The sequence below is a fragment of the Podarcis gaigeae genome, assembly GCF_964106915.1.
Source record: "Podarcis gaigeae genome assembly, chromosome: 2".
Lineage (NCBI taxonomy): Eukaryota > Metazoa > Chordata > Lepidosauria > Squamata > Lacertidae > Podarcis > Podarcis gaigeae.
This window is the reverse complement of record NC_139679.1, coordinates 16,058,160-16,084,159: the sequence shown is the minus strand read 5'-3', so window position 1 is coordinate 16,084,159 and position 26,000 is coordinate 16,058,160.

Below are 26,000 nucleotides of genomic sequence, written 5' to 3'. Positions count from 1 at the left end.
CTACCAGGATCTACTGGTTAGACATCCCTGCCCTAGAGCAAGGTTTCCCATGCTTGGGTCTCCAGCTGTTTGTGGACTACAACTCCCACCATCCATAGGTAGCAGGGACCAGTCAGTGGTCAGGGATGATGGGAGCTGTAGTCCCAAACCAGCTGGAGACCCACGTTTGAGAGACCCTGCCTTAGAGTGACACTGGAGCGTTGTCTGTGGCTTTTATAGCCATATCTGCAGCTGAGAACTGCTTCTGGCGCACCCTTTTGATGGCTTTTGAGCAGAGGAGATCAAACTGAGGACGAAGGGCCAGATCCTACATGGAAGTAAGGAAAGGCCACTTAACAGATCCTGGATTCCTGGGCCAGCAAGGGAAGGGAGGCCAAGAGCAATTGTTGCCTCGAGAAAGAGAAGGATTGATTGGGCCAAGTTCAAGCCTGCGTTTTAATGAAGTTGCTAATTAGGTTAATATTCTCTGGGATTTTGCTCTCTTTTTCACGGCTCCTTTTCTTTGTCTTGATGAATTGCTCCTCGTTTTGTTCCAATGCATAAAAAAGCGGGGGGGGGGGGGGAGTGTGGAGGAAGGAAGAAGGAAGAAGGAGAAGGGAGAAAATGCCAGGAATGCAGGAGAAGGAATTTCTCTTACATTCTCTGTGTGACTTCACACTGCATCACTGCCGTGGAAGGCTTTTGGAAGTGGTTCAAGGTATGTATCATTTGCGCCGCCGGTGCCAACGACCTGCTCAAGGGTTTGTATTCCATTTCTGCTTTAAAAGGCCATTCTTTAAAACCATCACCAGCTTCCAAGGTGTTCTCAGATGCATAAAGGGAGCAGGCAATTTTTTTAAGGGCTCAATGCAGCCACCAAATGAAAGCGCCCAGCCCTCCCTCTCACTCAGACACACAAAGGGAATGTGGTGGTGGGTGAAATGAACAGCAGTCCTTTGGAGGGATGGTTTCTTTTGCAGCAGAAACAGCTGGGGGGGGGGGTCTCTGTGAAAACACAGGGAAGTGCCCTTATACCAGGACAGAGACTATTACGCTCATCTAGTTGGGTGTAGCACAGATGGGGAACTTTTGGCCCTTGAGATCTTGTTGGACTCTGACTCCCATCAGTCCCAGCTAGGGATAGGGAAAAATTTGATTTAGTTTGCATTTTCAAAGGAGAACCTACCAAATCTGCCCTTTCCAATACACAAACTGAAACACAGCCACCTTTCGAAATCCGCACTCCTTTTAATTTTGCAATGCAGTTCTCCAGCCAAGTTACGTGTACAAAGATGCATATGCCGGGTTAAGGTGTGCATTAAAATACACATATTAGTGGGGAAAATGGCATACAGATGTGCATTTATATTACGGGATATTGCTTTAAAGAAATTTGTATGTTAGGCAAAAGTTGCACATTTTTGCATATATGTGTAGATTAGGAGAAATGAACACTGACGTGCTGGTGAATTTTCGTGGGTGGGATTTTTTAAAATTGCAGACTGATGTAGCAGTGTGGGGAACCAAAATTGGGGGAAAATGAGAAATTGACAAGTTTGGCTGCCAGGAACCTGATCGTGGTGGGGTGGGGATTCCTAGTCCCAGCCAGAGATGATGGGAGTTGTAGACTGGCAATATCTGGAGGGCTACAGGTTCCCCCAGCCCTTCCATATTGCCTCCTCTGACAAACATTGATTCCCTTCAAGGTCTCAAGCCTTGTCTCCTGCTATCCAAGCTGCTATCCAGTTACTGCTCTTGGCATCTTCTGAATGCAGAGCATGGTCTCTTCCTCTGAGTTATGAAGCTTAAGCACATGTACAGAAAAAAATCCTCTACATGTTGAAGGCAAACTAGGAATACAGTGGCAAGCCCAGGCAGGGCAAAATCAGCTTTGTTGTGGCGCCCAGATAGTTTTGGACTACTTTAGGCCGCTTCCGGTGTGGCAATTTATCTATCCTAAATAAGTAAATAAGTAAAATCCCCAAATCTCTGTTAGGGAAATACCTTTCTTAGATTGAGAAAAGTGTTTAGGGAAGCTTTTAATGTTTAATAGGTTATTGTATTTTAGTGTTCTGTTGGAAGCCGCCCAGAGTGGCTGGGGAAACCCAGCCAGATGGGCGGGGTATAAATAAATTATTATTACAGTGGTACCTTGGGTTACATACGCTTTAGGTTACATACGCTTCAGGTTACAGACTCCGCTAACCCAGAAATAGTGCTTCAGGTTAAGAACTTTTCTTCAGGATGAGAACAGAAATTGTGCTCTCGTGGCGCTGCGGCAGCAGGAGGCCCCTTTAGCTAAAGTGGTGCTTCAGGTTAAGAACAGTTTCAGGTTAAGAATGGACCTCCAGAACGAATTAAGTACTTAACCTGAGGTACCACTGCATCATCATCATCATCATTATTATTATAGCAGGCAAAAACTTTGACCTGGCACCCAAGAAGAAGGTAGTCTTGGCCTGCAGTGATGGAGAAAGCTTCATCAGTGGAATTTCTGATTTTCACACTGTTGTTTAAAGCACAAGAACCTGATTGGGGGACAGGGGAATTTAGCAATCCTTTGCCAACATTCAATGAATCATTTCTTCCTTTGCTTTGTGTCTTCTGCAACCCTTGAAGATGGCTACTCTTAGGAAACTCCTATAAGTCAATGAAACAGCCTAAGCTAACATTCGTTTCTGTGCTGGTCCCGCTAAGTGTTTAAAATTTCCATACAATGTATGATAAGTGCAACAACCTGGTTATTACATTAAGGAGGAGGAGGGGATAGCTTGCTTGGGTTGTACAGTGTTTTCACGATCCAATCATAGCTAGTGGCTAGGAGTGGGTGACTATGTCGATTTCAGTTTCTCATTTTTCCAGTCTTGAGATCCATTTTCTAAAGTTTCACATCAATGTACTTTTTTTGGGGGGGGTGTGTGCTAATGAAAATTCATTAGCATTTTTGTGCTAATTTCTTCTAACGTGTTTTTTTGCATGCGGTTGTTATTAATACACATTTTTGGTAAGTGATTTACCCAGGTATAATGCATTGTTGTATGTTATCTTAATAACCATGTATACAACTAATATACACATTCATATGCACACTTTACCACAGTATATGCATTACTGAACACATTACTTGGCTGGAGAACTACATTTCAAAGTTCACACAAGTGCAGATTTCGAAGGATAGCTCTGTTTCAGTTTGTATATTGATTTGGAAAATGAGAATTGGAAGATTGGAAGAAATTTAAAGACTATTTGCAGAAACATTGTAAAATTAATGAATGTTAAAATGATGTAGGATTGAAATGAGATGGCTTTAGCAACAAAGTTAAAAGAATATGTAAAAATGGATTGATAATTAGATGACAATATGAAGCTTAATATGTTAAGATACAAAATTAAGATAAAAACAAAGAGGGTAAGGATTTGGTGATTTAACCATATGAATTGGAATACAAAAAAGGGAGGCGTGAGGAAGTCAGGAACATAAGTTAATGATACATAAGATATGAAAAGATTGATTTGTTTTAAATGTTTTTTTATTTTTCATCTATATTCCCCCCCCGTGTATTTTATATTTCTTAATCTGTATTTTTATATTTTTTCTTTTTATTCTTATTTTTTCTCTTTTTTATTCTGTAACCCTTTCTGTCTATAAAATCTTAATAAATATCTTATAAAAAAAGAGAGAGAATTTGGTCAATTCACCTTTGAATGCGAATTTAACTGGATTTCTAGCCCCATCCTGACTGGTGGCAAAGATTCTCTATTGATCCAGCCACTAGGGGGCGTCACAGCTCACTCCTTTCTTCAGACGCCTTCTGATTTCTTTCTTGCGGATGCTCAGTAATTTTGTTCCATGGACGTTTGTGTCTGAAGCAGCTAGGTTTACACTTCCCAGACTTACATGCAGCCTGGAATGCAGACTGGAGCACAGTTAATCTGACCTGACTCACACTCCTTTACATACTATGTTACAGTGCTCAAGCCAAAAACAAATGTAGCAATATGCATATTTTAAAAGTGTATTTTCCGTTAAAGTGTGCAATAAATTTCATATATGAAGGTGAAGGTTTTTTTAAAAAATGTGAATTTTGTGAAAACACGTGTCCAAAAATAATGCATGTGTTTGTGCAGCCCCCCCCCCGCTTTTAAAATTGCAAATAGATGTAGAAATGACAGGCTTATGTCGAACGCATTTCAACCTGCTAGATACCAGATACGTACTGATCTGTCTATCCACACAGTTCCCCAAGCCTATTTTGCACACTTATTTCCTTTGTGAAACCCCTCTGCAGCAAAAGACTGCTTCTTTTAATCAGACCAGTTTTGTAGCTCTATAGCAGGGATGTCCAACACATCGATCGCGATCTACTGGTCGATCCCCTGGAGGTTTTGGTAGATCACAGTCAATCACTGGCTCCTCCATCCGGCCCCGGCCCCTAGCTTTGCCCTCTAGATCGCTAGAACAGAAGAAGAAGCTCTCGCTGCAAGGCTGACTGTTTCATTAGCGAACTCATGGTGAGCTACTTTTTTCATTTATTCCTTATTTCCTCCGCAAAAAAGCTCAACATCTTTGACCTGAACCCCCCGCCCCAAAAAGGGGTAGATCACAAGATGATGGATTTTTTGGAGCTAGCTGACCTAACCGGAAGAGTCCGAGACCAGAAGGAGGAGGAGTATCAGGAAGAATGGACTAAATTTAATGACTGTTTAGTTAAATATGTTAAGTTAAATTAATTGGAAACAGCTTGCAGATACTAAATTGGCATAGGATTTTATATAAGTTAGGTAATGAATTAATATGTTCAGATTCAAAATGAAAAGATTTAAGGATGTTAAATGTTCAAGTTAAATTTTGTAAGAAAACCGTTAAAAGGATATGCATTGAAATTCAACCAAGGGGAAGCGAGAAAGTCACTTAACAATGTTAATAAGTGTGATTTTTAATAAGGTTATGATTTACGTTTGTTTGTCTTATTTGTTTGTTTGTTTGTTTGTTTGTTTATAATTTTCTGAAAATCAATAAAAAAAATTGAAAAAACAAAACAAAACAAAAATCACTGCCGGTTTTAAATTGTGCGAGTAGATCGTAGACGCTTGGAAGTTGGCTGTCCCTGCTCTATAGGAACATAGGAAACTGCCTTAGGCTGAATCAGACCATTGGGCCATTTAACTCAGCACTGGGTACCCTGACTGCCAGCAGTTCCCCAGGGTTTTAAACAGGGAGTCTTTTCCCAGCCCTGTGTGGAGGTGCTGGGGATTGAACCTGGGACAAAGCAGATGCTCCACCCCTGAGCCATGGCCCTCCTCCAATCCGTGTGTTGTTTTTGATGTGCTTAGGGACACGGCTGTAATTATAATAATTATAATAAAAAAATATTATTTATACCCCGCCCATCTGGCTGGGTTTCCCCAGCCACTCTGGGCGGCTTCCAACAAAACACTAAAATACAATAACCTATTAAACATTAAAAGCTTCCCTAAACAGGGCTGCCTTCAGATGTCTTCTAAAAGTTTGGTAGTTGTTTTTCTCTTTGACATCTGATGGGAGGGCATTCCACAGGGCGGGTGCCACTACCGAGAAGGCCCTCTGCCTGGTTCCCTGTAACTTGGCTTCTCACAGTGAGGGAACAGCCAGAAGTCCCCTGGCACTGGACCTCAGTGCCTGGGCAGAACGATGGAGGTGGACACGCTCCTTCAGATATATTGGACCGAGGCCATTTAGGGCTTTAAAGGTCAGCACCAACACTTTGAATTGTGCTCGGAAACGTACTGGGAGCCAGTGTAGGTCTTTCAAGACCGGTGTTTTATGGTCTCTGCGGCCGCCCCCAGTCACCAGTCTAGCTGCCGCATTCTGGATTAGTTGTAGTTTCCGGGTCACCTTCAAAGGTAGCCCCACGTAGAGTGCATTGCAGTAGTCCAAGCGAGAGATAACCAGAGCTTGCACCACTCTGGTGAGACAGTCCATGGGCAGGTAGGGTCTCAGCTTGTGTACCAGATGGAGCTGGTAGACAGCCACCCTGGACACAGAATTGACCTGTGCCTTCATGGACAGTTGTGAGTCCAGAATGACTCCCAGGCTGCGCACCTGGTCCTTCAGGGGCCACTTAACTTGCATTAATTAGCTTGCATGCATATTTAAGTTGAGGAAGCTTGTCCCAGTGTGTTCGAAATGGATGGGAAAACACATCTCTTGGTCCCACACAGCAAAATTGTTGGGTGTTTTCCCCTCCCCTTCTTCTAGCGCTCTTGAGTGCCCTTCTTTGAAGAATCTCTTGCCACCCCCTTCCTTCCTACGTACTGCCTATGCTGCTGCTGGGGAAATGATATTTTAGCATATAAAGTGGCTGGGGAGGAAATGAGCTGTTGAGAAGCAAGAGGTCACTTGTCTGGGCCTGGCAAGTGGCAACAACTCGCGTCCATGATGAAAAGAAGGAACCTAAGCCAAGGAATCCCTTCCTCACTGCCGGCTGAGCTCATAAAACAACAGTCCCCTGCCCTTCAATTCAAGGCACTGTGTCCTTTGCAAAACTCACTGCAGCGAGTCCGTCCCTTTCCACCCACCTTGCTGGACTCCCCCTCAATGGTGCATAATTACCAGTGATTGGTTCCCCACCCCCTCCATTGCAAGGCAGGGCAGAAGGAGGGCACGTCAAGTGCTTAGGAAATATCCACAACAAGCGTGTCACCTTCAGTGAAGCTGTATATTTATTTGCTTTTTAAAAAATGAGCAATGCGTCGTGTGGATTTATTGCGCAAAATGAGATTGTGTGGGGAGCCCCAAGGCCTTTCCTCCAAACCTTGCAGTTCAATATTTTATTACATTTGTATCCCATCGTTCTTCCAAGGAACTCAGTGTAGTGTTCCCCTTGCTATTTTATCTTCAAAACAACCCTGTGAGGCGGGTTGGGCTGTGGCATAGTTTCTAGCTTGAGGTCATCCAGTGTGTTGGGACACTGCACCACACTGGATATCTCTGGGGATTCCCTTCCAACCCACAGTCACTGGCAGGAGTGGTCTATGCTCTCTTTCCCAGAAGAAGAGTTTGGATTTGATATCCCGCTTTATCACTACCCGAAGGAGTCTCAAAGCGGCTAACATTCTCCTTTCCCTTCCTCCCCCACAACAAACACTGTGAGGTGAGTGGGGCTGAGAGACTTCAGAGAAGTGTGACTAGCCCAAGGTCACCCAGCAGCTGCATGTGGAGGAGCGGAGACGCGAACCCGGTTCACCAGATTATGAGTCCACCGCTCTTAACCACTACACCACACTGGCTTTCACACAGAGGCTGCAGTGTATTCACACACTAAGGTTCAGCCATTCCATTCATTCATTCATTCATTCATTCATTCATTCATTCATTCATAATATTTTCTATAAAGGTAGTTCAAATGGTCCACAATGTTATCAGATTCCAGCACTGCATTAAAAACAGTTGCTAAAATGCAAAACTGATGTTATTGCAAGGAATGGGGGCAGGGTGGGGGATAAGTTGGAGAGATGCAATTCAGAAGGAGTTTCATGCTCAGACATGAAGCTCCTGGGATCTTGGACTATTTCTAAATCTACTTCACAGTATACTGGCCTCAGACCTCTCTCTCTCTCTCATCTTTTTGCCAGTCCCACTAAAGGGCTACTCCACATGGCATTCTTCCTTTTTCTAAAAGACACAACACCCCTGCGAGGTAGGCTAGACTAACATATAGTGACCGCCCCAAGCTCATTCAGTAACATTTGTGGCTGAGTAGGGAATTAAACCCACATTTAAACCATAATTTAACACAGGCATAGGCAAACCCGGCCTTCCAGATGTTTTAGGACTACAATTTGCATCATCCCTGACCACTGGTCCTGTTAGCTAGGGATGATGGGAGTTGTAGTCCCAAAACATCTGGAGGGCCGAGTTTGCCTATGCCTGTTCTAATACTCTAACCATTATTTCACACCAGGCAAGGAAAGACGAGGACAGGTTGTCACTTGAACTTTGTTTTTAAATCCCCTAATGTTATGAGATGAAATAGCTGCAACTTCTCCTGCCTGCCCATCCTCTGGTTCCACATCCCCTCAGTTGCCTCCCTTGACTGCTGTGTGGCATGCATGGAAGTCCACATTCATCATAATACGCGAAAGAGAGGATGGGTCATGGGACCACAGTATACAGGAAGGCAAGGTTTAGTTTGTAAGTTTGCTTTGCTTTACCAGTTCAGAGGTTGCTGGGGAGGACCACTGATTCCTTCTTTGGGATGGAGCAGTGAGAAACTCAGTTCACATTTAAACGGACATAATTCATACTTTCTGAAACGGTATGCAAACTGAAACACAACCATACTTCGAAATTTACACTTTCCTGAATTTTGCAATGCAGTTCCCCAGCGAATTCAGGTGTCCATTTTTTTTTTTTATTGCATACCTTAGGTACCATGCATACCATTAGTGAAAATAGCATGCAAAAGTGCACAATATTAGAGGAAATTGCTTTGCAAAAAACAACAACACAGTGTCTATTGGACAAAATTGCATTCAAAAGTATGTGTGTTAGGAGAAATTTGCACTAAAATGCTGATGAATTTTCATGAGGATTAAAAAAATTTCACAAGCTGATGTGGAAATGTGGAAAATGGGATTTCAGACTGGGAAAAGGAGAAACCCAAATTGATATATTCACCTATCCCTGTCCTTAAAGCCACTCTGAGCACTAAGCTAATCAATTCTGTCCCCTGGGCTGTGAGCTACCTCCCACCCCTGCTATCTAAAACCCGAGCAAGTAATTCCTTCCCATAAATAAGCAGCAAGTAGTGACCGTCCCCTGAATGCATTATTTGCAGGACATGTTTTCGGGTACTGATAAGGGGAACATTTGCATGTACCTTTAACAGCCAATCACAAGGGCTCCCCATCTGTCAGGTTGATGCAGATGAGGTGATATTTGGGGAGCTGGGGGTGGATTGAACAGGCATGATTGTTGGGTGTCTGAAATGGACTGCTGGTGTGTTGGGGGGGAGGAAATGAAGATGCTGGTGGGGTTGCTCTTGCTTCTTCAAGTTCAGGTGTGGAGGGACAGAGAGAGGGGGGGGAGCCTGGTATAAGCCAGAGGGCTGTTCCAGTTCCTTGCCTTGTGGCAGCTCAGATTAGGCTATTAATCCATCTTGTCCCACAACGGGCCTTGTGCCAGAAGTCGTCAGACCGCTGCTCCGCCTGGCATTGGTTTCCCCCACAGCCATGGGCCATCCAAGGCCGGCTCAACTGTTAGGCAGTGTGAGACATCTGCCTCCATTGGTGATATCAAAGGGTTGCAAGTGGTTTGCAAGTGGATTGCAAAAGAGGTTTAAAGGCAGTCTCAAGGCAAATCTAAAAAAAAGTCATATAAACACCAGCAATTCGGAAACACTTGCCTGCGAGTGCTCCAATTGGAGAACAGCCATTACCAAAGGCGTCACGGGCTTTGAAGACACTCAAACTCAGGACGAAAGGGAGAAAGGTGCTAAGAGGAAGGCACGCTTCACAAATCCACACCGTGATCAACTCCCACCTGGAAACCAATGTCCCCACTGTGGAAGGACGTGTGGATCCAGAATTGGCCTCCACGGTCACTTACGGACTCATTGTTAAAACCGTGTTTGTGGAAGACAATCTTACTCGGATACGAGGGATCGCCAAAGAAGAAGGAGCAAGTGATTTGATTTATTTTTGGTTATCTCTCAGAGAGAGACGTGCTGGTGCTGCTGGGGTGGAGGCAACCCTGGAGGTTTCCACGCCAGGCATCGAAAGGTTTTGGACCAGCCCTCAAGCCCTGTGAGGTTTGTGGCATTTATGGGAAATCTCTGGTGTGGCTTGCCAACTGGAATGGTCCTCCCCTTCCCCATTTTATTTTCATGACCAACCTGAGAGCTGGGTCAGGCCGAGAGATAGGGAGCAGCCCAAGGTTATGCAGTGTGTTTGGATCTGGTCTCCTAAGTCCCAGTCCAACAGGATAACAAATGCTGCCAGCTTCCTGCTTCCATTGCCACAGTGTTTTATAGGCAGCACTTCCCTTAATCCTTTACATGGCTGTAAGTAGTTGAAGCCGTACCATCTTCCCGAACAGAAGTCTCCCATCTGTAGGTGGGAAGGACCAGCAGAGTTGGGGGATCTCAAGATTTGCAGGGGATCCTTGGGGGAACTCCCCAAAAAGCTACTTTAGTGCTGAGCAAGGGACGCGGGTGGCACTGTGGGTTAAACCACAGTGCCTAGGACGTGCCGATCATAAGGTCGGCAGTTCGAATACCCGCGATGGGGTGAGCTCCAGTTGCTCGGTCCCTGCTCCTGCCAACCTAGCAGTTTGAAAGCACGTCAAAGTGCAAGTAGATAAATAGGTACCGCTCTGGTGGGAAGGTAAACGGCATTTCCATGCGCTGCTCTGGTTCGCCAGAAGTGGCTAACGCCGGCTCCCTCGGCCAGTAAAGCGAGATGAGCGCCACAACCCCAGAGTCGGCCATGACTGGACCTAATGGTCAGGGGTCCCTTTACCTTTTTAAGCTCATTGAGCATGGAATACTGGCTGACTATTAATGGGGAAAGTGGAAATGGAAAACCAGGATGGTGCAGGGAGAGAAGAGATGGAAAGGTGTGTCTGGAATTCTAAACAAGAGAAGGCCACGCTCCAAAATTTTATTTCAGTTCCCACATGTTGTTTCTTACCTCACCCGTATCTTCATCTCCGTTCACCCCCTTTCCCCTTCCTAGCCAGCGTATGATCCAGCATTGCCTGGTAAATGAATGCTGCAATTCTATACAGAATTTAGTACCTAGGCCCACTGATTTCAATGGATGCAGCCTAACTGCATAGTTCTGAACTTGATGATTCAACGAAATAAACTCCTCTGATACTATGGAAAGACCAGCAGCCAACCAATGCGTTTGGCTGTTGAAAACCACCTCTCTGGATGGGAGAGCAAACTGTTTAATGTGTGGGGTGGGGGGTGAGTTATGGCTTTCTGGAGTGATGTTCAGCAGTAGAAGAAGAAAATCCCATGAAAACCATTTCAGAGAAACACTGATTAGCCAATTTAGAAGCAAGCAAAAATTACAGGGGAAACTTGCAGGTGCTGGAATCATGGTTTATTCCAGGCCCAACGTTGTTCCTTGGGGGTGCATTTTTAGCAGCAATTCTCAAAATCAAGGAATACTATAGCAAGGGATTCTGAAATGAAAGCGATGCAGAACATTCTCTGTCAATGGTGATCTTTGTGTTGTGGATGTTTTCGTTCTTCTGGCCAGTTTAGAACCCAGGTCCCTTGAGTTTAATTCCCTCCACCTTCGTTCTCACCTAAAGCGTGTGGAGGCACCATAGAATTTTAAACTGTAATAGAGATGATCTTTCCAGGCTGTGATCTGCTTTCAGCTCATCCCTATGATTGACCAAAAGGATTAACCTCCTTTTACAGACCACCCTGGTCATTTACAAAAGCTTACATGTAATCTGTGAGTTGTCACAAGAATGCCACAACAACTACTTGGGGGAAGCTTTGCAAGCAGGTATCAAAACACATGCTTGGTTTTCTTCAACATGATATTCTCTTTTTTTCCAAAGTCCAAAGGTAAGTTAGCAACATGATTTGAACCCAGGACACCCTGCAGATTCTACCTCTGCAAGGCCTTATTCCATAACTTGATGGGGAGTGATGTAATGCATTAAAATAAAATAAAAATAAATCAACAACCATGGAAGGCCTTCTCTTTTCAACAAATGGAGATTATTATTCTGGTCTGTATCTGTGAAGGATTTGAAACTGCTTATATATATTTCTTGTCAATGTTGCCATTGTTAATCACGTTGGGATGTTTGATGGGAAGTGATTCATCATATAAACAAACAAACAAACAAACAAACAAACAAATGTCAAAATTCATTCTAAACCAGGAAGTTAGCCACTGAAACTCTTTTCTCCACAACCCCTCCGCCCAAAAAAACCCCAAATAGAAAACTCACTAAAGTAAGTTATTGGTGTGAATCAGAAACATCCAGTTGTCTACATATTCCATCCTTGTACGATTGATGGGTACAGCACCTTTTAGTTCTCCATTCTTGGAGTAATACGTTACTCCTCTTTGGGGTCACCAGATGTTCTTTTCTTTAAAGGAGCATTTCTCATGTTAAAGGGTCATCTCTTACAGCAAAGCATCATGGTTTCACAGGATGATAATGGATGCCCTTCATTCCCGCACTTCCCACCTCTCTCCGAGCATAATGGACGTCCCTCATTCCAGACACCTCAGCTCCAAAGTGCCCATGAATTTCTGAGATTTTGATCTGTCTTCACTCCTCCTCCTCGGGTGAAGTGTGGAGAAGCAAAAGAGCCACTAGGAGGAGCTTTTCTGAAAAAAGTTGTGTTTCCAGTTACTGCAAATGGGAATTTCAAACGAAACACTTCTTCCCAGTTTGGCTTCCAGGATTTTCTGGGCCCTCAGGTAAGACAACCTTAGTGGTATCTCCTTAATGCAGAAGTTCCAGTTGGGAACTTATTCTACCTTAAGGGCCACATTCTGTCATGGGCAACTTTCCATGGACTGCATACTTGTGGTGAGTGTCGTCAGGACCCCACCACTGGCGGTGAGTCCTCTATCCAGGCAAATGACAGATATTATCATAGTTCAATGACGCATTCCAGCCAGCTAAAATCACTAAAAGTGTGTGAAGAAGTGCAAATTTTGAAAGATGGCTGTGTTTTTGTTCTCCTCTTGTATCAGAAAGTGCAAATTTGGTAGCTTTGCCTTTAAATGTGACCTTGATCGAATTTCTCCCCACCCCTAGTGTGGGGCTATGCATACAGTGGTACCCTCTAGTTGCGGACACGATCCGTTCCGGAAGGTCCGCAAGTAGAGCGGCACTTCTGTGCAAGTGTGCAGCATGATAGAGCACTTCTGCGCATGTGCAAAGTGCACAGAACACTTCTGTGCATGCGTGAAGCATGCAGAATGCTTCACGCATGCAAAATCTGGAAGTATACACTTCTGAGTTTGCCGCGTTCGCAAGCCGAAAAGACGCAACATGAACCTAACGCAACATGAGGTATGACTGTACTTGATATTTGCAGAATGATGGGGGTGTGTGTGAATGTGTATTACCTTTCTTTCATTTCTTTTACCTGTTATTATGATTATTTTGTTATTACACTGCCCATCATTATGCTTTTTGTTATGTTTGTATTATTATGCTCCATAAAATGTGTTCTTACTGTTGTACACTAAAGTGGTACTTCAGGTTAAGTACTTAAATCGTTTCAGAGTTCTGTTCTTAACCTGAAACTGTTCCTAACCTGAAGAACCACTTCAGCTAATGGGGCCTCCTGCTGCTGCTGCACTGCCGGAGCACGATTTCTGTTCTCATCCTGAAGCAAAGTTCTTAACCCGAGGTACTATTTCTGGGTTAGCGGAGTCTGTAAACTGAAGCGTATGTAACTCGAGGTACCACTGTACTGATAAAGGGTGGTATATAAATCAAATAATAATTTTAAACATTTCTCCAGTATTCTGCAGTCTCCCTGACTGCTCATGAAAAAGTTTTGTGGAGGAATTATCTCTTTACATCTTCTCCTGGGCTGTAACTGAAACTTGGGAAGCTGCAGAGATGGGCTTTCAAGGACCTGAGAATGATGTCCTTCATGATTTTTGTTTTTAAGGGAAGTCCTTCCTCCCCCCCCTTTTTTTTAAAAAAAACACACCACACTGATTTCTTTAAAGGTAAAAAGAGTTCACTTAAATAATAAAAAATTCAAACAGCTCTCAGGTAGCCTCTTCACCTTTCCATGATGATAGACAGGAAAGCATAGCCAATAACATTATGGGGGTTTAAAGAAGGGGGAGCACTTTGGGAGACTGAAGATTAATGCAGGCCACCCGAGAGTTGACTTGTAGAATGAAATAACACTCACGAAACCTATCAGCCAAGTAAACACGCCCAGCCCAAGATAATTTCCCTAAATTTCCTTTCCCCTTTGATAGTTTTCAAATGAAATGTCTTTTCTCGTGCATTATTATAGTGTTTGTTATTGTGGTTATTTATTAATCACCTTCCATATAAATGTCTCAAGGCGATGTGCACAATCTAATAAAAGCAGCAGAAAACAGATGAAACCGCACACAAAATAACAGCAAATGAACAAAAACGAAAAAAAAAAAAATGGCAACCATGGCAGAGACCTGTTCATCCTGCTGAGAGAATTTGTCAGAACAAAAATGTCTTCAATGGTTTCTGGACAGAGCAGTTAGTGGTTGCTTTGGAAACTGTAGGAGAAACTCTCCACTGATAAGAGGATGGAAGAAATTGTCAGCACAGGAGAAACGCCCACTTTCTCTACATCGTCCAGAAAGTTTGACATTGCAGAACCTCTGTGTCTTTAAGCAGGACATGTTGGTCTCTATTCCAATCTTCAGATCAACAGGACGAGCGGCCACAATCCTGCTTCCCTCTCCACTTGTTGCACACCCAGATTAGCTCTCTAAAGTACAGTGGTACCTCAGGTTAAGTATTTAATTCGTTCCGGAGGTCCGTTCTTAACCTGAAACTGTTCTTAACCTGAAGCACCACTTTAGCTAATGGGGCCTCCTGCTGCTGCCACACTGCCGGAGCCCGATTTCTGTTCTTATCCTGAAGCAAAGTTCTTAACCTGAAGCACTATTTCTGGGTTAGCGGAGTGTGTAACCTGAAGCGTATGTAACCTGAAGCGCATGTAAGCCGGGGTACCACTGTACTGATACATTTCAGTACCATATTAGTGCTAGGGATGGGTGTATCTGTCCTTTTCACTTTCTCTTATTTTTCCAAACTTAAAGTCCACTTTTCACATTTCCACAGTAGTTTCCAAATTGTTTTGTTTTCAATCCTCAGAAAAATTAAACAACACTTCAGTGTGGACTTCTCTTAATATGCAGATTTTTGTATGCAGTTTTGACTTGTATATGCATTTTGGCAACCAGCATCCTCCAATATAGTGTGTTGCTTGTTATTTTCACTAAGAAATCAGTGTGTTTTGATGCGCACGGCCCCTAACATGCATTTCTGTGCAAGCTGATTGGTTGGAGAACTGCACTGCAAAATTTCTCCCTGATCTATATCAGCAAACACATACCATTCAAAGCTAGCTGTCAGGATTAATTTCAGGATATAACAGCAGTGTTTCTGATACAAAGCTGCAGTAACAGAGTGAGGAAGCTACCGTATTTTTCGCCCTATAGGACGCACTTTTCCCCCTCCAAAAATGAAGGGGAAATGTGTGTGTGTCCTATGGGGCGAATGCAGGCTTTCGCTGAAGCCTGGAGAGCGAGAGGGGTCGGTGTGCACTGACCCCTCTCCCTCTCCAGGCTTCAGGAAGCTATCCGCAAGCCTTGGGAGCCCGTGGGAGTTCCCCCTGGGCTCCCCCGGCTTGCGCAGAGCTGCCTCTTATCCCGAAGCCCCGGCGCACTGAGCAGTCGGTGCCAGGCTCCCGCGGCTTGCGGAGAGTTGCCTGCATGCTGAAGCCTGCGCGCGCTGAGCTCAGTGCGCCCACGCTTGGCGCAGCTCTCCGCAAGGCGCGGGAGCCCGGCTCTGGGCTCCCGCGGCTTGCGGAGAGTTGCCTGTTCTGGGGGCTGGGGCCGGGGGAAGCTCGGGCTTCCCCCGCCCCAGCCCCGTGCCTGGGGGAAAAATAAATTTCCCCCCTTTATTTCCCCCCCAAAAAACTAGGTGTGCCTTATGGGACGGTGCGTCCTATAGGGCGAAAAATACGGTAATATTCTGCCAAATACAGAACAACAGAGCAGTTGGTTCAGTGCACATCTGACAATGGAGACAAAATGTTTGATGTGCCCAGTCTAGCACTAGGCTCAGCTACTCTTCAAAGAAACCTCATGTCTGATGTTGCTCCCTTGCTTGCAGAGGCTCTGGGCTTCCTTCCCATCTCAGTCAAACTGGATTATCGGGTATGTGGCTCTCGCCTCCCTTCTCTAGTGCCCTCTGCTGCAGCAGGCGAGTTTTATCTGGTCCTTGATCTCTCAGAAGCAGGGAAACCCTTTCAATACCTGCTGCTCCAGAATAAATGGCTCTGCTATTCCTGTCTGCTAGCTGCTAAGCCTGACCAGAATCCCAAGTATGTCAGCCGAAGAGGCCTATGTCACTATGTCCTTCACTAGAGATTTCCTGCCCAGACTGGGGCTTGCGTACAGATGCTGAGGATAGCTTTTCTGGGGCTTAGGAGTTAGATCGCAAAGTCAACAATTCCTCCAGTGCCCACACTCATCTCCTCCAGTGCCCACAAGATGAACTTTAACAGGGAGAAATGTAAAGTATTGCACTTGGGCAAAAAAAATGAGAGGCACAAATACAACATGGGTGACACCTGGCTTGAGAGCAGTACATGTGAAAAGGATCTAGGAGTCTTGGTTGACCACAAACTTGACATGAGCCAACAGTGTGACGCGGCAGCTAAAAAAGCCAATGCAATTCTGGGCTGCATCAATAGGAGTATAGCATCTAGATCAAGGGAAGTAATAGTGCCACTGTATTCCGCTCTGGTCAGACCTCACCTGGAGTACTGTGTCCAGTTCTGGGCACCACAGTTCAAGAAGGACACTGACAAACTGGAACGTGTCCAGAGGAGGGCAACCAAAATGGTCAAAGGCCTGGAAACGATGCCTTATGAGGAACGGCTAAGGGAGCTGGGCATGTTTAGCCTGGAGAAGAGGAGGTTAAGGGGTGATATGATAGCCATGTTCAAATATATAAAAGGATGTCACATAGAGGAGGGAGAAAGGTTGTTTTCTGCTGCTCCAGAGAAGCGGACACGGAGCAATGGATCCAAACTACAAGAAAGAAGATTCCACCTAAACATTAGGAAGAACTTCCTGACAGTAAGAGCTGTTCGACAGTGGAATTTGCTGCCAAGGAGTGTGGTGGAGTCTCCTTCTTTGGAGGTCTTTAAGCAGAGGCTTGACAACCATATGTCAGGAGTGCTCTGATGGTGTTTCCTGCTTGGCAGGGGGTTGGACTCGATGGCCCTTGTGGTCTCTTCCAACTCTATGATTCTATGATTCTATGACTGGGGCTTGCATACAGATGCTGAGGATAGCTTCTCTGGGGCTTAGGAGTTAGATCGCAAAGTCAACAATTCCTCCAGTGCCCACACTCATTTTTGTGTGTTTGCTGCAGCCATAGTCTAGCATACACGTTCTGCAGGCTTGGGGTCTTTTCTGAGTGTATGTGTGAAGCTGCACTTTAAGCTGTATCCTGGGCAAACCCAAACTAACTGCTATAAGTGTAGCCAGAAAGGTGCTGGCACCACCATCATTAGCAACACTGCATTATCATCACCATTGTATTAGTAGTAGTAGTAGTAGTAGTAGTAGTAGTAGTAGTAGTGATCAGTGCTTTTTTCAGTCAGTGCTCAGGGGTACTCAATACCAGCACGTCTTTTTGTTGTTGTTAAAAAGTGTGGCTTCCTGTAACAACTTCATGGTGAGTCCCAGCACCTATTTTTCTAGAAAAATGCACTGGTAATTAGAATATGAATATGAATTTCTTTCCCACCCTTCTCTATAGGTCCCAAGCAAGTTAAAGATGTGAGTACCTGTTAGTAAGAGCATATGTTAAGTGGTGACACCCCCCCAATATCTAGAGCAGGTTTGTAGTATTGAGATGCAAAAATATGTGCTTTCTATCTTTTGAAATCCAGTTTTTAAAGTTTATTTTAGTATGCTAAGCAACAAGTGCTTTGCCGCATACCTTTATGTGATTGCTTTTGTAAAGCAGTTTTCCCAGAATTTGAGCTTTCTTTTTAAAAAGTTCTATAGGAAACCATGAGGGTGCCTAACATTTGAAGGATACAGAAGCACCTCTTACTGGAGAATGGAATTTTGAAGGCATTGCCTTCATGTTTTCAAACAAATTTCCTAAGCAATGAGGACTTGAAATAGGATTTAAAAATTACTGCTGTGACTCTAAGCTCTGTACCAGACACAGTGTTCTAAACAAAAGTACTGGCTCATTGTATATATTAGGAAAGGAAAATTACTAGCAATGCTAAACCACCCAGTTCTCCAGATTCTACTGAAAACCATGCAATAATTAATCATCAGCGTACAAGCATGATGACAGATGAACAGGGTGGAGTGGGAATCTCATCAGCATAAATGACATTTTTTAACTTCCAAATTTCTCAATTAAAAAAAAAAAAGGCAAAATAGAGGGACTTGAGAAGGAACAATCTGAGGAGGCCTGGCAGCCAAAAATAAAAACACTCACCCTATTTCCTCACAGTGCTGACCACAAAATTCTATCAGCAAAGAGGAAACAAAAAATATTGGTTGGACAGTGGCCACTGCCTCAGGTTCATTTGCAGCGGATTTAAAATCTGGGATTGTGAGTGTAACTGAGTTAGAAAGAACAAAGAAGATAACATCATTGTTCATGCCAAGGCAGGTTCCCCCACCCAAAAAAAAATCAGGGTAGGACGTCATCAGCAGGTCGAAGGTCAAATATTTGTTTGTTTCTTCAACCGCCGGGAAGGTTCATGAACTCGCACCTATTCAGCAAAGCCTGCTGGGAAAGCGCTGGCACAAAAGGCTCCGCTCTGCTCGCTTGACAATGGAGCAGCGCGTCCTTGAAAACGTCTGTTTGTCCCGGGTTGCAAGCTAGGCCCAGTTGCCATGACAACCAACCAACTCTGGAGACACCCATCTTTCTCTCCCCCCCCCCCCATCACTGGGAGCATCGTGATGAAGAGGAGCCTGAAGCAGCTGCTCAAAACCGAGTTGGGTTGGGAACAGACAGATCTCTTTTCCTTACCCAAAGAATGGGTGGGGTGTTCCTTGTCAAACAGAGCTCTCATTAGGCATTTGGGACACACAAATAAGCATTTGGATCTCTCATCCCCCTTCTAGGATGTGCAGTCTTGTTTATTCCTTTGCTTTAGGGCTCACGCTGCTGCTTCCTCTTCTCTCCTCCCTGAGGCAGAAGGCACTGTATAAACCCAGGAAAACCTGTTGCCTCCACTGATCCCTCCTCCTTGTCCTCTCCAACATTGAGAATCATGCTCCTCCTACCACTCCCTCTTCCTCCTCTTCCAGCAAACTGGCCCCCTTAAAGGCCAAAGGTACCATGCACCCAACAGATGGGTCAATGCCATTGCAAAGGCAGCAAAGTGGATACAGTTCAGTTGTGTTGGGTCTGGCAAGAGAGTGGTTCGAATCCGTGTGGTAGGGTGAGCTCCCATTGCTCTGTCCCAGCTTCTGTCAACCTAGCAGTTCAAAAGCACACCAGTGCTAGTAGATAAAGAGGTACCACTGCAGCAGGAAGGTAAACAGCATTTCTGTGCGCTCTGGAACTCGTCACGGTGTCCCATTGCACCAGAAACGGTTTAGTCATGCTGGCCACGTGACCCAGAAAGCTGTCTGTGGACAAATGCCAGCTCCCTCGGCCTGAAAGCGAGATGAGCGCCACACCCCATAGTTGCCTTTGATTGGACCTAACCATCCAGGGGTCCTTTATCATTATATTACCTTACCTTACCTTAAAGGTAAAGGGAACCCTGACCATTAGGTCCAGTCACGGATGACTCTGGGGTTGCAGCGCTCATCTCGCTTTATTGGTCGAGGGAGCTGGTGTACAGCTTCCGGGTCATGTGGCCAGTGTAACTAAGCCACTTCTGGCAAACCAGAGCAGCACATGGAAACGCCATTTACCTTCCCGCCGGAGCGGTACCTATTTACCTACTTGCACTCTTACATACTTTCGAACTCCTGGGTTGGCGGAAGCAGGGACCGAGCAACGGGAGCTCACCCCATCGTGGGGAGTCGAACTGCTGATCGGCAAGTCCTAGGCTCTGTGGTTTAACCCACAGTGCCACCAGCATCCCTTACCTTACCTTAGCTAGATGTTAAATGGGAAAATAGGAAAACATGGCATTGTGGTTGGGCCTTATTAGGATGGGATAGGGCTAGATTGCTCTCAAGGAGACTTTGAAGACTTTATTATAAGAACTGATTGACTGTCCCCATTTGAGAGGGCACCACCCATGTGAGTCTTCGGGCATGCTGTCATAGTCCCCCACCCCCAATTTAGCTGTGGTTGTGTGCAACAACCAATTGGCCCCAGAGGGGGATAGATACCATGTTCATCTGCATCGAAAGATGTGTTCAGTGGAATCCAAATGTGCATCTTCACCACGGCCACCAGCTGCTTGTGCAGAAGCCTGCTTCCTCATTTGACTCCCCCTCCCCGGCACCCTGTTTTTCTGGATCGGGGTAACTGCATTCAAGCCATCACTGGCCCAAGGCTCCGGTTTGCACCATGTAAAAGGGGGCTCTCTGGGAAAGTGGTAAATTAGCATGATTGTGCTCACACTCTCCGTCTCTGTGAGGAAGGAGGGCTGAAGGGCTAAGGACAGGGCAGGCTGGTACTCAAGGCAAAGGGCGGTGACGGAGGAGGGGGGAAGAGAGAAGGATGCAAAATCCATTCTGCTAAGGGATGCAAGTGAACCAAGTGCAGCAATTATGAAGAAGGATTTATGTTTGCCTGCCTTTAATCGGAAACTCGGTGTCAACAAGAAAAATCTCTGCTGTCCAGAGTGCCGGCTCCCTGCTTTATCATTATTATTGTACAGAAGGTTTATTTTGAAATTTAAGGCAAAGATGGCTTTTAAATTAAATTTAACATAGGATTTGCTACTTGGAACATGATGAGGGCGAGGTGTCCTTTGGAGTCTAATGACTCCGGGGACAGCCCCCCTCACCCAACCAAATGCTGAACAGCTGGGGACTGCCTATGCCCCGCCTCCCCACCCCTCCCCACGAAATCTCCCTGGCTCTCTGTGTCCAATCTCTGTGGTGGAAGGAAACTACAAATGAGCCACTTCTCCCCCCCCCCACCCCTTCTGTTGCGACCAGTAAATGTCTCCCTATGTGGGAAAGTGCTGCTGGAAACAGCCATTTAATTCAGCAAAGGAAGAAGTAGGAGAAACGAGGGTTGGTTGGTTTTGCTGGCTGGCGAACTAAAAATAGGCACATTATGGGTAGACTCCCAGGGCTGATTCTCGGCTTCTTCTTTTTTTACTCACCTTGTGAAAATAATTATGTGGAAGATGGCCTTGTGATTGAGCCCACCATGTGTCCAACAAACTACGTGTTGAAGATCTGTCAGGAATATGGGGTGGAGAGAAGGAATTCAAGGTGTGCTGGATACATTCTCAAGACACTGAAGAGGCTAGATGATTTCGGTGGGGAGGGAGGTACAAATTTGGAGGCTTGCCACAGAGAAAGCCCTCTTCTGAGCTGCCATCCTCTGTACTTCTGAGAGTGACGGAATAAAAGGACTTTGCCCCACCATGGGAGGTGAACTCATCCTACCACCCAAGTGGTTCTTTCAGATACCCCAGGAAAGCATTCTTGTAACATGGATCCAAATAGCAACCTGACACAGAGTCCTGTTATCTCAGCCTAAGATGTACTAGGCTAAGAGAGGGCCCCTACCTCTCCCAATATGCCCCACGGAGGACCTTAAGGTCCGTAAATAGCAACACCCTAGAGGTCCTGGGCCCTAAGGAAGTTAGATTAGCCTCAACCAGAGCCAGGGCCTTTTCAATACTGGCTATGGCCTGGTGGAACGCTCTGTCTCATGAGACCAGGGCCCTGCAGGATCTGATTTCTTTCCGCAGGGCCTGTAAGACAGAGTTGTTCTGTCTGGCCTTTGGCTTAAAATCAATTTAACTCCCTTCCCCTCTTTCTTTCTTTTTTCCTTTCTCCTCCTGTGATGAGGCTGCATTTTAATGTTTTAATGCTGTATTTTAATCTTGTTTTTCAAGTTGTATTTCAATCAACTTGTTTTTATTATTGGTTGTTAGCCGCCCTGAGCCCGGTCTTGGCTGGGGAGGGCGAGGTATAAATACAATTTATTATTATTATTATTATTATTATTATTATTATTATTATTATTAGGTCAGGAGGCAACTGCCTTCTCTCTACCATGCCTTGAGGGTAACCAATGTGATGCTCCTTAGATGTCGTCAGACTACAATTCCCATCAGCCCCAGCCAGCATGGCCAAAAGAATTGGATGGTGGGAGTTGGAGTCCACCAACACCTGGAAGGCACCGTGTCAGCTATCCTTGATCTCCTTGAAGCACAATCTAAGGGGGCAGCATGCCTCAGAATACCAGTTTCTGGGGAACATGCATGGGACTGTACTATTATGCTCGTGTCTACTTGTGGGCTCTCAAAGATCATAATAAAGGAATGGAAAGCTGACCAAGATAGGCTTTTAGTCTGATCCAGCAGGACTTTTTGTTTTCTTACTTTTAGCCCCAAGGTCTGCAAGAAGAGAGTGACTTCTTGGCAGGTTCTAGCAACTCTGAGCACCCAAACAGGGAAATCCCTTTTCCTTGTCAAAGTGCTGCAAAGCCCCAGCCCAAGAAGGCAGGTCCCACACTTGAATGTTGCTCAGTAGCGGCACTGAAGTGCCATGCTCTAGGCCAGACATCTTTCCAGTTCTTAGTGGAGTGGAGCAGCCTAAGCAATTAGACCTGCACTGGAATTGAAGGGCTGTGATACCTGCCAGAGCAATGTCTGCATTCGTCTGGAACTGACCTAGGTACTGAATAACCTGAGATGAGTGGCCCAGCTACCTTCTACTTGCTACCTGTTGCTGTTCCATGTCAATTCGCGCAGGCTCTTGTCTGCCACAGTCCATATGAATACGGCTCTCCTAGGGATGGACAGAATTTGTCGATTGTGATTTCTCTCCATTTCTCATTTCCCTAACCTTAAGTTCAGTTCTTCAAATTTCTGCATCTGCTAGCAGATTTTATTTCTTGATTCATGAGCATTTTAGTACCTGTTCTAATATACACATTTTTGTGTGCAGTTTGGCCTAACACACTTTTTTTTTGCCAGAAATTCTTTTTAATATAATGCATTTCTGTATGTTATTTCTGCTCGTATATGCACTTTTATGCATACTTCCCTCTAATATATACATTTTTGTACACCTCATTTGGCTGGAGAACTGCACACCGAAGTTGGGATAAGTATGAATTTTGAAGGATGTTTCACTTCACCTGTCATTTCAGTGCAGATGAGGTAGGTTCCCATTAAAATGTGAACTGAATCAAACTGATGGGAGTCCACAACATCTGGAGGTCACCATATTGGCTCTAGATAATGATGAATCCAAACTCATCCTCGGACAGCCTGACGGCAAATCATGATTTATTATTGTTTCTTAAGATCATATTTCAGGCCGGTGAGAGCCAAGTCACATGACGTGGTACATAATGCTTGTCTTATGCACTCCCATAAAGAATGGAGGAGAGATGTGCACCTCTAAAAAGGGTGGTGGACACAAACCAGGGTATTAGTGGCAGCCCTGTGGATGTCCTCATGTATCCATTTTCTCAGAGGCAGGCATCTCCCCATCAGAGACCTGCCATTCACCTCAAGATGCACAGCAGAGAGGTGAAACAAACCACTTAAGACTTACAGCCTGATTTGGCAAGGGAGCATAACTTCTACTTAGTGTGTGAGGTTCTAGCTTGAGCGAGACAGCAGTAGCAGAAGGCTAAGTTCCACTTAAATACCCGGTGGGATAAATGCATCCTGCATTAGATTAAATCAAATGGGCTAAAGCAGCGAAGGGAACGGGTGGACAGAAGCGGGGGGGAGCTCAGGCAGACAGATGATTCCATGCTTCAAAGGCTGTGCACTGTGCATGCCATCTAAGTAACAAATATACTCTCCCATGGATGAACATGAATTTGAAAACAGAGCAGGCTTGTTGGCCAGCCAACTTGTTGAGAACTAAGATGGATAAAGTCATTGAGAAAGAAGGATGGCATTTAGCAACAAGCGCCTCTGCTCTATGAATCAAATCTAGAAGTGTGGTTCTTATGGAATGAGAAGGGCATTCCTAGGAAGACATAGACAGTAGGCAGAAAAGGGGCTTTGTCTGTAACTCTTCCCAATGCTTTTGTTTTAGCCAACTGGCAGAGGACCAGCGCAACGGGATGGTGGAATTCTAACTGTGTTGCATCCCTTTTGCTGATTAACAGTGCAAAGGTTTCCCCAACACAGGGGTGAGAAATCTCAGGCCTAGGAGCCAAATGTGGCCCTCAAGTTTTCTCTGTTTGGCTCTCAGAACTCTTCCTGGGCTGCACTTCTCCCTGTCCCTGCTTCACACCTTGAGTGTTTTTGCCTGGCTGGAATGTGTCCTTAAATTCTGATGATGCCTCCTGGCTTGTCTGAATGAGAGTGAGTAGAAACTAGCCCACTGGGCAAAGGAATAATTACATCCACTTTTGCCTCTGGAACTACCTGCCACTGGCATGTGACCCTCATAAAGTTACCTAGAAGGGAATGTGACCCTTGGGCTGAATGCTACCTTAAAGCATTTATCCAGTGACTTCCTCCTCGCAGTATGAATGCAATGGTAAGGTGGTTGTGTGAATCCACCCTTGGGCATCAAAGGGCCTTGGGATAGGGCTGGCTTAAGGCATTTAGTTGCCTGAGACAAAGGACAAGATGATGTCCTCTTGCCACATACCAGACTGGCAGCTGAATGCAGGTATGGGGCAACCTCCTCCACCGCACCAGAGAACATCGGGCCAGCTTAGGGGATGCAGGGCGGGCCAAGCCCTCTACTCCCATGGTATTCATGGTATTTGCTGCCTGAGGCAGATGCACTCTCCCCAATGGTAGGGCCGGCCCCGCTCTGATGTGAGCTTCCTCAGGTGCAGGTGTGCCTGGGGCGATACAATTCCTGTCTGTAAAGGGTCTCTGGATCTTGCTACACAAAAGATGGTGTGGGAGTAGAGGGCCAAGTGGGCATTTGAACCCTGGCATCTTCCAGGTCTTGGTCCAACATTAGGCCTTCTTCTTGGTGCTACATAGCCCTGGCCCAGAGCTTCCCACATCTATCCATGTGCCCACACACCCCAGCAGCTGATTCTTGGCTTTTGTGCAACGAGTCCCCAAGAAAAGAATAGCCTTAATAAATTTATGATACCCAATTAGCTTGGCCATTAATGAATCAGCATCTTTACGGTAACTCAGCCATTAAACATGGACTTGAAATGGCATCCTGGCCATGGCTGTGGATCTCTTCCAGATCACGGACGTTGCGGAAGAGGGTGGAGGGAGAGCGGGCAGCGTAAAATATTAGTGGCACGGCTCCATTTTCTGCGATTAAAGGAAAGCATACATCAGGCATGGCAACATCTTGCAAGATCTATGGCCCTGCTCTTGGTGACTTTAAATTCCCTTATCTTTGATATGAGGAAATGGGGTTCGATTAAAGAGGGAGTCCGTGGGGAGCAGCCTGTGAAAGTCAGTGCCCGCTATGTTGGGGAGAGAGTTGGTCGAGGAGGGACAGTTGCGGCTACTGCAAGTTGGGCTCAGGGGGGCTGTTTGCCAGAGCTGCATCAGAGGCTGGTGATGAGAGCAGTAAGAGGGGTGCTTGAAGAGGTCACAGCCTACAGCACGAATATCTTGAGTGCATAAATGGATAGAGTGAGCGCTGGTGCCGTACAGCAACCATACTCATATTCCTGCTCTAAAAAAAATAAATTCCTGCAGGCCAAGGAAGGAATGAACTTGTGACCTTGGCCTGGTTTTTTGGCTGCTAGGAGAAGTAGCTAAATGAGGTGGTTCTCAGAGCACGCTAACTTCTAAAACTGGACTAGCCAGTGGTTCCTCAATTTTGGCTAACCATTTGTAATGGCTGCAAATGACTTTGTAAAAATTCAGCAACGTGCACGACAACTTTAACTTCAGCTAGGGGTGGAGGAGGGAAATTGGATTCTGTTCGCATTCAGAGGTGAACCTCACTCATTTGCACTTCTAGAAACTGAAACACAGAACCGTCCTCCACAATTTGCACATCTCTGAATCTTGCAATGCACTTCTCCTGCCGAATCATGTGTACAGATTTGCATACACTAGGATAAAGTGTGTGTGGGAATGCATGCATTAATCAAACCGGCATTTAGAAATGTGTTCGATTGGGGAGAGTTGGTTTGGGAAAATTGTCCAGAA